We start from the raw sequence: 10,611 nt of genomic DNA, 5'->3' as shown, positions 1-10,611 counted from the left end.
CTCGAACTCACAGAGATCCACCTGCCTCTGCCTCCCGAGTGCTGGGATTAAAGGCGTGTGCCACCACCGCCCGGCTGTCAATTATATTTTAATTAAACACTGATTGGCCAGTAGCCAGGCAGGAAGTATAGGTGGGACAACCAGACAGACAGTACAGGTAGGTCAATGAGAACAGGAGAATTCTGGGAAGAAAGAAATCCTAGTCTGCAGTTGTGACACAGCCACAGAAGAAGCAAGATGTGACTGCCTCACTGAATAAGGTACCAAGCCACGTGGCTAACATAGACATGAATAATGGCTAATATAAGTTATAAGAATAAGTAAATAAGAAGTCTGAGATACTAGGTCAATCAGTTTATAACTAATGTAAATCTCTGTGTGATTTCTTTGGGGCTTAATGACTGGGGGAATTGGGCAGGATGGAAAACCTCAGACAACACATATTGGGGATATTGGATTGATGAAAAATATTTTATGAATCATTTATGCCTTCTCCCAAGAGTACTGCTTCTAAACTTCCCCAGGAAAGTCTTGAACATACTACCTCTCCTGCTTTTAAGGAGATATCCTTATCTACCTCCAAGGTCTTCCTTGAGGTTGTGATGTACAGAAAAAAACCCAGAGGTCTCTTTATGAGGATATGAGATATTGTTGAAGCATCTGTCCCTGTAGTTACTCGGGACCAAGATAACCAAAACAAAGTAACCTTAAAAAGGTCAACAAAATTTGGTGGGCTAGAGGAGTGATCTGGGCCACAGATCAGATTGCAAGCCTCTTCCCACTGTACACTCAGACAATTACATGGCATATACAGCAATAAACTTAGATTATCTGCAGTTATATTGATTGTCAAAGTATGGACTAAAGTGTTGATAAAAAGAATGAAATGTCAGGATCTCCTTTCTTAGAAAAGTTCGCACATACAGAGTCACTGTGGTGTAGTGTGACCAAGGAACAACCAAATGCCAGGATTAGACATATAGACAAATATAGAAATATAAAATATAAACATTGTATTATACCAGAATTTGAATAATACTTGCAGCAGTTTGGGCCTGAAGACTTTTCTTGGGATGCCTCTAGATTCTTAAAAATTGAATTATATGGTTAATGAATAAAAATAACTGTTCTTTAATGATGTCAAAATATGAGAGATAATAAATGGAAATGATAACTCTGTTTTGTCTATGAATGATGACTAAAAGATGAGCAAAGGAAACTAAAACACATGTCTCAAAACAAATATGATATGCTCTGCTTTGGAACAACATGAATATATGCCTGATTACTAAATTCTGCATAAACAAAGAAGTACTGTGACTAATAGTCAGTCAGGCTGCAAGATTCTCCTGACCACCATGGCCTGGCTTACCTTCTTCCCTCACAACCTCCCTTGGGAAGCTGGTGGGGCTTTCCTATTGGTCAGTGTCAACACAGGAACCAGAAAATGTCTGAGTGCTTGTGTACAGGAGCATATGGGTTACTGGTGCCACCTTCAGGAAGAATGGTGACAGGTGGAAAACTGAGTAGTGACTCTATGCCCACATAGAAAACTCCTGCGTCAGACATGATGGAGCATTCCAGGAATCTAGGCACTGGAAAGTTGAGACAGGAGGATCAGGAGTTCAAGGCCATGCTTGGCTACATAGTGAGTTTGAAGTCATTTGAGCCCACATGAGATCCTATCTCAAAAAATAATTAAGAAAGAAGAGAGGGAAGGACAGGAGAAGTGAAAGAAAAATCTCCCATGTAGTCCATGGGCTGTTGGGAAAATTTTTCTTCTTGTGGCTGTCTGAGGGACAAATATGAGACTGGCCTGAGGACTGGTCCACCACTGAATGAGTGATGGGAAGAAAAGAAATAGGCAAGTTGAGAGGATCAACCATTCTGTGCCCTCCACCATCTCTGCCTTTAGGAGAAGCCTGACCTGAGGCATCAGTCTTGTTGGTTTTGCTCTATCACCCAAACTACTGGACCACTTTCCTTCCTGGATCCTTCTCCTTCTCCTTCCTCCTTCAGACACAAGGTTGGAGTTCCTTAGATTTCCATTCTTGGCCATCCATATGATCAGACTCACTCTCCAGCTGCAGGTTTCCCTTTGTGTCCTCAGTTTTAGGGTGTCCCATCTCTCCTCTGTACCCCTACATGTCCTAATGTTCAGCAATGTCTCCTCTGGGACCCCCTAGCGGCACCTAGATGCACTCATCCCTTTAAACTGTAGCCATTGTCCTACTGTGCCCTTCTCTTTCTTTGACATTTCCATTTTAAAAACGTTCTCCATACACCTCAGATCCTGCTTCTCTGCTACCTCTCACTTCCCAAATCCATCCAGTTCCCTGTCCGCAGAACACTAATTATTAAGTTTATTTAAAATTTTGTTTTGTTTACCAAGATCCGCAAAATACAAAAATGCTGGTGAGCGCAGAACATTGACAGGACTGGAAGGATTACGGAGACTATTCTTGGTTGGCAACTTGACCATGTCTGAGATGAACTACAGTCCAGAAATGGAGAACATATCTGTGATTTGAATCTTGAGGCAGGAAGACAACATGCCTTTGATCAGGATTTTGAGCCACAATGACATTTATTTCAAATCTTGAGGCCAACATACATCTTTAATCTGGGCCACAGCTTCTGTTGGAAGCCTATGTAAGGACAATGGAAGAAGGAAGAAATCATTCATTCTTCTTTTCTTGCTTGCCCTTACCTTGCTAGCACATCTATTCCTTCACTGGCACTGGAAACTACTTCTTTGAGGTTCTAGTATATACAAAGGACCAGCTGAGATATCCAGCCTCATGGGACTGTGCAGCTACTAGATTCTTGGACTTTCCATTCACAACTAGCCCATGCTGAATTAGGTAGACTGCAGTCAGTAAGTCATTCCAATAAAGTCCCTTTATGTGTAGATAGATAGATAAGCAGACGGACATATAGATGATAAATATATATATGATGATACGGATGGATAGGTAGATAGATAGATAGACAGACAGACAGACAGACAGATAGATAGATAGATAGATTCTTTCCATGAATTCTATGACTCTAGAGAACCCTGACTAATACAGATTTTGGTACCAAAGTGGTTCCACAAGAAGAGAAGTAGAAAGATGAATCTTCTAAGTATCTGGAATAGGTTAACATCTCCACAGGCACTCCATCTCCTGGGGAACTCAGAAAGTACTGAAAGCCCATAGCGTGAACTGTATTACAAACTTAAAAATATAAATGTTCTTAGCTATCTAGATTAAACAATTTTGAGTGTCAAAGGATTTGGTGACCCTATGTATGAAACTTTGGACAGTTTGGGAAAAAATAAGATAAATGATGCTGCTGGTTGGTTGCTCTTTGCATCCCTGGATAAACTGATAAGAGAATAGGAATGAGCTCCATGATAAAATTAACCAATTTCAGAATACAGTGAAGGACAATGAATTTAAAGCTGACCTGCTCCAGATGTGAATAAATAGTCTAAAAGTTTCTGTGTGTGCCATGGAAAAGAATCTTTCTGCCAGTAGCCACAGAGTTCAAGTTGTGGGCAAACTGAATCTCTTATTACAAGGTTGCCTGAATTAGAGCCTGAATTCAAGTCTCAGTCTCAGAGGGTCAGCATAGAAAGTAAAGACGTCAATTGGTAAAGAATGGGATCCTATGTCTTGGGGTGGAGATGTGTGGGAGGACTCTACTGAAGCTGAAAACTTTGAACCCTCAGATTCTCAAGGGTTTATCTCACCTGAAGGAGTATACTCTCAACCCCACCCTTTCACCTTTTACTGAGGTAATAAGTCCTTCATTGTCTGCTAAACCAGCAGGGACTTTCTCTGAAATGCCAAGAAAGACAATACTGATGTCCCTCAAGGCCTACCAGTAATTGCCTCTAGTCCTACAACCAGACTCAAGGCAAAGAAGACTCCTAGAGCAGATATAGAAAGTGTAGTCTATGAAAAAAATGTGCTACACTACTAAGGAGCTTACGGATTTTGCTAATTCATTCAAGCAGGAATCTTGGGAATATGTATGGATATGGATCTTAAAGGTGTGGGATAATGGTGGAAGGAACATAAAACTGGATCTAGCTGACTTTATTGGTAGGGGCCCACTGAGTGGAGATTCTAGGTTTAATATGGAATCTCGCACAAAATAATATAGGTGTCAAAAGCTTGTTTGAATGGTTGACTGCAGCATTTATCAAAAGCTGGCCTACTGAAGAGGAGTTGGAGATGACTGATATCCCTTGGCTTAGTGTTGATGAAGGGATTTTAAGGCTCGGGGAAACTACAATGCCAAGATGGGTCCACTGTGAGGAACCTAATCCTCCACAATGGAAAGGCCCAGAAGATATGCCCCTCACAAAATCCTATAAGATGCAAAATGGTGGGAGGGGCATCAGCGCATTTGAAGAGTTTTGTTGTCACCCTTTTTTTTTTTTTTTGGTACCAGACCTTCGGGTTGGAGATGCTGCTGCTCAACTGAACAAATTAAATGCAATGAGTTTAATTGGAACAGTTCACAGCACTGAGTCTTCAGAGACTATTGCCAGGTGACTATAGCTATCACAATGGGCAGTATAGACAAAACAATGTTCACAATGGCTGAACCTATAATGGTCAGCACAGCTTTACAGTGAGTTTTACAGTGGCATTACTCATATGGACCTTTGGTACTGGCTAATCAATCATGGTGCTTCCAGGCATGAAACAGATAAGAAACCTACTGCAGTTCTGTTTGACCTCTTTAAGTCAAAAAATCCTTAAATATTTAAAAGGAAGGCTACACTGGGTCATGGCAAAAGGCAATCCTGGCCAGTGATATGAGATTTCCCTATGTATGCTGTGATTATCATTGATGAATAAAGAAACTGCTTTGAACCTATAGCAGGGCAGAAGTTAGGTAGGTGGGGAAAACTAAACTGAATGCTAGGAGAAAGAAGGAGGAGTCAATAGAGAAGCCATGAGCCTCTGCCAGAGACAGACACACTGAAACTTTGCTGGCAGGCCATGACCTTGTGGTGTTACACAGATTACTAAAAATGGGTTAAATTAAGATGTAAGAGTTAGCAAATAAGAAGCTAGAGCTAATGGGCCAAGCAGTGATTTAAATAATATGGTTTCTGTGTGATTATTTCAGTTCTGGGCAACCAGGACGAACAAGCGACCTTCCTTCAACAGGCCAGTGAATCAGTTTCTACACTTGAGCTACTTTGCAGATCCAGAACATCTTTAATGAAAGAGTAACCAGATTCCCCTGAGAAAGAACCCCAATAAGACACCTATAATGCCTTTTCCTTGGTACCTGTCAATTAGGACAACCAGAAGCAATTTGCTTTCAGTTAGCAAGACCAACAGTATAACTTCACAGTTTACCTCAGGGATGTAATAACTCTGCTGCCCTGTGACATAACTTAGTTAGAAGGGATCTTGTTTGTCTGTCTCTTCCAAAAAATATCACACAGGTGTACTATATTGACAACATTATAATAATTGGACCAGTGAGCAGGAACCACTTTGAACTCATTGGTAACATATGTGTGCTAGAGGATGGGAAATAAATCCAGCCAAAATTCAATTCTACCTCAATGAAATTGTTAGAAATTCAGTAGTGTGAGGCATGCGAAGATATTCCTTCTAAGGTGAAGGATAAGTTATTGCACCTGGTTCCTCCCACCATCAAGAAAGAAGCATGACATTTAGTGGGCCTATCTGGATCCTGAAGATCCAGATCCTTGGGTGTGTTACTTCAGCCCATATACCAAGTGCCTCAGGAAGTTGCTGTCTTTGTGGGTGGCCTGGAAGAGGAGAAGGCTCTTCAGTAGGTCTGGGATGCTCTATCACTTGGACCTTATGATCCAGCAGACCCTATGGTACTTGAGGTGTCAGTGGCAGAGAGGGATGTTGTTTGGAGCCTTTGGCAGATCCCTATAGATGAATCACAGAAGACCTTTGGGATTTTGGAACAAGGTTCTACCATCATCTGCAGACAACTATTCTCCCTTTGAAGGAAAGCTTTTGGCCTGCCGTTAGGCCTTCGTGGAGACTGAACATTTGACAATGGGCCACCAAGTTACCATGTGGCTTGAAATTCTCATCATGAGGTGAGTGTTATTGAACCCATCAAGTCATAAAGTAGGAGGTTCACAGGAGCAATCTGTTATCAAATGGAAGTAGTATATACGTGATTGCACCTGAACAGGTCTTGAAGGCACAAGCAAGTTCCATAAAGAAGTTGTAGCTGGGTGGTGGTGGCGGTGTATGCCTTTAATCCCAGCACTTGGGAGGCAGAGGCAGAGGCAGGTAGAACTCTGTGATTTCAAGGCCAGTTTGGTCTACAGAGTTAGTTCCAGGATGGTGAGGGCTGTTACACAGAGAAACCCTGTCTTGAAAAAAAGAGAAGAACAAGTTGCCCAAATGCCTATGGTTTCTATTCCTGTTATAATGCCGTCTGCTGCCAAGCATGCACCTATAGCCTTATAGGGGTTGCCTATGATCAGCTGACTGAAAAAGAAAAGACTAGGGTCTGGTTTATTGATGGTTCTGCATATTATGCAGGCACTAACCAGAAGGGGGCAGCTGCAGCATTACAACCCCTTCCTGGAACAACCCTTGATGTGGGAGTCCCCTCTGTGTGCTGTGATTACCATTAATGAATAAAGAAACTGCCTTGACCTGTTGTAGGACGGAACTTAGGTAGGTGGAGAGGACTGGACTGAATTCTGGAAGAAAGAAGGGCAGAGTCAAGGAACGCCATGGATCCGCCACTGGAGATAGACATGCTGAAATTTTGCTGATAGGCCATGACCTCATGGTGATACATGATTAATAGAAATGGGTTAAATTAAGATGTAAGAGTTAGCCAATAAGAATCTAGAGTAAATGGGCCAAGCAGTGATTTAATTAATACAGTTTCTGTGTGGTTATTTCAGTTCTGGGCAGCTGGGATGAACAAGGGGGCCCTCCTTGCAACAAACCCTGAAAGATACTAGTAAAGGAAAATTTTCACAGTGGGCAGAACTTCAGGCAGTACACATGCTACTGCAATTTGTTTGGAGAGATGGCCAGATGTGCAGTTGTTCACTGACTCATGGGCTGTAGCCAATGAATACTCAGGGACTTGGAAAGAGCGTGATTGGAAAACTGGTGAGAAAGACATCTAGGGAAGAAGTATGTGGATAGAGCTCTCCAAATGGGCAAAGGATGCAAAGATACTTGTGTCCCATGTAAATGCCCATCAGAAAGTGACTTTAGCTAAGGAGGAGTTCAATTATCAGGTAGTGGTTAGTCTCTTTCCCAAGATATTCCTGTCATTGCTCAATGGGCCCTTGAATGAAGAGGCCATGATAACTGAGATGAGGTTATGCCTGGGCTCAACAACATGGGCTTCTGTTCACCGAGGCAGTAAGAAGGATTATGTCTGGAGAGGAGATACTTTAGGGCATCTCTTAGTGCTACCGTAGCCTATGATTAAAGTTAATGGAAAATTATAGCAACCTAATCCAGGCAAGATGACAAAGAGCACAGACCCATCAGGAATAAAAGTATGGATCATTTTTCTGGTAAAAAGAGCTAAGATCTGTTGTCATGCTTTCCTCGGGTGGAGGAAATACAGAATAGGTAGTAGAGGAAAACAGATCTAAAGACCATCTAAGGCCACGTGATCAGTTGCAGAAATGAAGATTATAACCAACACAAGTGCTTCTGTTGTATTTTGCTAAGAATGTATTTGTGCAGATATTTGTTCTTTCAGTATCCTTATCATATGTTGTAACAACTAAGAGAATACTAATGGATTGTCCCCTGAGGGACATTGCCACCTATTCTGAATTTAAAATTTGTTTGTGGTTATATGAGGGATAGTTATGTCATATTAGGTGCAATTAGGACCTGGTTTGCTATACAGATGCATATTGATACAAATTTAAAATCAATTTTGACACAAATTTAAAATCAATTTTGTTATATATGTATATATATTTCTGTTCTTGATTAAAGTATTGTGTTTTGCAGCTCATTTGAAAATGTAATACATAAAAAAAGAAAATGTAATACATAATTAAGAAATAAAGGTTAATAGATAACCATCTATAGTAGTCAAACTTATAGTCATGTTAGGTTTTTTAGATATATAGAGATCTATTTCAGTTAGATAGGTTTTCTTTAAATCTTTCAGAGACCTTCAGAAAATGACATTTAAAATATTTAAATTATTAACTTAAGACATCTCATGACAACGAAACTCATCTGCTTCTGGCAGCACCAATCTACTTCAAGAGGATGATGGGCATCAAAGAGGCTCCTTATGGAGTTTGTTAGCCATTTGGGCAAGAAACTGCTCTTGCCTGGACTGCTTAATGTTATGCTGCATAAACTGGGCTGCAGGATCCACAGAGAAATGACTGCTGGAGATGCCTAAAGAAGGTGAGACAGTCCTTCGGGGTTCCTGCTTCGTGAAAGAGTCTGCCAGACATTCTGCAGGACACAAAAGAAAGTGACTGACAAACTGCCAATATAGGTGGAACTGTCTTTGAAATTTCCTGTTTTATGGAAAAGTCTGCTGTATACTATGGACCTGTAGACTGAAGATGGATGCCCCAACAGTACAGAAAAATTTTGGGTGACTGTCCAGGTAGTAAGATGTCTCTGTCAATTCTAGAGTTTTGTAAGTTGCTTACAATATGCTTCCTGTTAACTTAGATAATATTATATCCTTCTGGAGTCTTTGATGAAGTTGAAAAGTAGATAGTTATAATTATAGTTTTCCTTGGTTATGACAAGCGATAAAGTAGATATAAATATTGTAACTATAATTCTTGCTTGATAACTGTTTTGCTATATGTAAGTTTACTATGCTAAAGTTAAAACCGTCCTTTTCATTTAAACAGAAAAAGGGAAATGGTGTAGGAAGTCCTTCTGTTTATGTTTTGCTTTTATTGCTTAATGAATAAAGAAACTGCTTTGGGCTTATTGCAGGACAGAACAGAGCTAGTCAGGGAAAACTAAACTGAATGCTGGGAGAAAGAAGGCAGGGTCAGAGAGACATCATGGAGCAGCCAGAGGGGAAAGACACGAGCTGCCAGCTGGAACCTTGCTGGTAGGCCATGAACCTCATGGTAAAATATAAAATAATAGAAATTGGTTAATCTAAGATATAAGAATGAGCTATAAATATGCATAAGCTAATAGGCCAAGCAGTGTCATAATTAATACAGTTTCTGTGTGGTTATTTTGGGGCTGAGCAGCCAAGAACAAACAAGCAGACAGGTTAACATATAATGTGCTTGTGAGTGTACATGGCATAGTTATATTATGTTTAGGCATTATGATGATCTTGTTATTGTTTTTATTTGGAAATTAATCATGACATAGGAGATACAACTGTGTGTCCAGTTGACAGGAGGTGGATTTTGATAACTATTCTTTGTTGTCAAGTTGACTATATCTGGAATGAACTACAATCCAGAAATGGAGGCACATCTCTGATCCAGATATTGTGGCAGGAAGACAGAATGCCTTAGATCTGGATCTTGAGGTGGAATGACACACACCTTTAATCCAGACCTTGAGGCGGGAAGACACACCTATAATCTGGTCCAAACCCTCTGCTGGAAGCCTATACAAGGACGTGGAAGAAAGAAGGGTTGGTTCTTCTTTACCTGCTTGCCCTTGCCTTGTCAGCACATCCATCCCTTCATTGGCAATGGAGTGGAGCCTACTTCTTCAGGGTTCCAGCATGTACAGAGGACCAGCTGAGACACCAGCCTCATGGGACTGAACAATTGCTAGATTCTTGGATTTTCCATTCACAACAAACCTTGGTTGGGTTAGTTGTATTGCAGCCCTTAAGTTATTCCAATAAATTATATATATTAAATATTTTTGTGTGTGTGTGTGTGTGTGTGTGTGTGTGTGTGAATAGAGGGATTCCTTCTATAAGTTCTGTGACTCTAGAGAACCCCGATTAATACAAATGGTTTACCTATGCTTGAAAACCATCCAAGGTGACCAAGGAAAAATACCCTGTGAATTGTTCAGTGGTGATGGTTTTGGTCCTAGCCAAATGGGATTCCTGATGGCGCCCTTCACAGTGACCTTAGGGAATTCATGAGGCATGAGGACCTACTTGCTCTGCAGGCAACTATCTGTAGGAAGTGGAGCAATCCAGACCTAGGATTTATGCATGAAGCCTGGCCTGTTCCTCCTGAGCTCTACCTGCACTTGGGATACAGGCTGGGACATGTTCTTTCCACACACTGCCTTTTATAGACACTGTCTCTTCTCGTATTTGCTCTTTTTCTTTCATTCACAGCCAGCCATGCCCACTGCCACTCCAGACCCTGTGCCAGGGACCCCAGAGATCTGGATCTCTGTCTCCTTTCCTCATCTTAGTGTAAATGAGAATACGTGGTGAAACACATGGTAGGATGAGAACACGTGGTAGAACACACAGTAGGATGAGAACATGAGAATACATGCTAACACATGTTAGGATAAGAACACGTGGTGAAATACATGGTAGTATGAGAACACGTGCTAACACATGGTAGGATGAGAACATGAGAACACGTGCTAACACATGGTAGGATGAGAACATGTGCTAACACATGGTAGGATG

At 41.1% G+C, this 10,611-nt stretch overlaps 1 protein-coding gene across 1 annotated transcript in view; it reads right to left on the bottom strand.

The window, feature by feature from the left end:
- The window catches only part of LOC101984685 (nuclear body protein SP140-like), a 93,317-nt gene that overhangs the window by 35,572 nt on the left and 47,134 nt on the right, over nucleotides 1-10,611 (bottom strand). The gene's annotated exons all lie outside the window — the stretch shown is intronic.

This window comes from Microtus ochrogaster, linkage group LG4 (assembly GCF_000317375.1).
Source record: "Microtus ochrogaster isolate Prairie Vole_2 linkage group LG4, MicOch1.0, whole genome shotgun sequence".
NCBI lineage: Eukaryota > Metazoa > Chordata > Mammalia > Rodentia > Cricetidae > Microtus > Microtus ochrogaster.
Note: the sequence above shows the minus strand (reverse complement) of the source record. Positions and strands in the feature narration are given on the sequence as shown.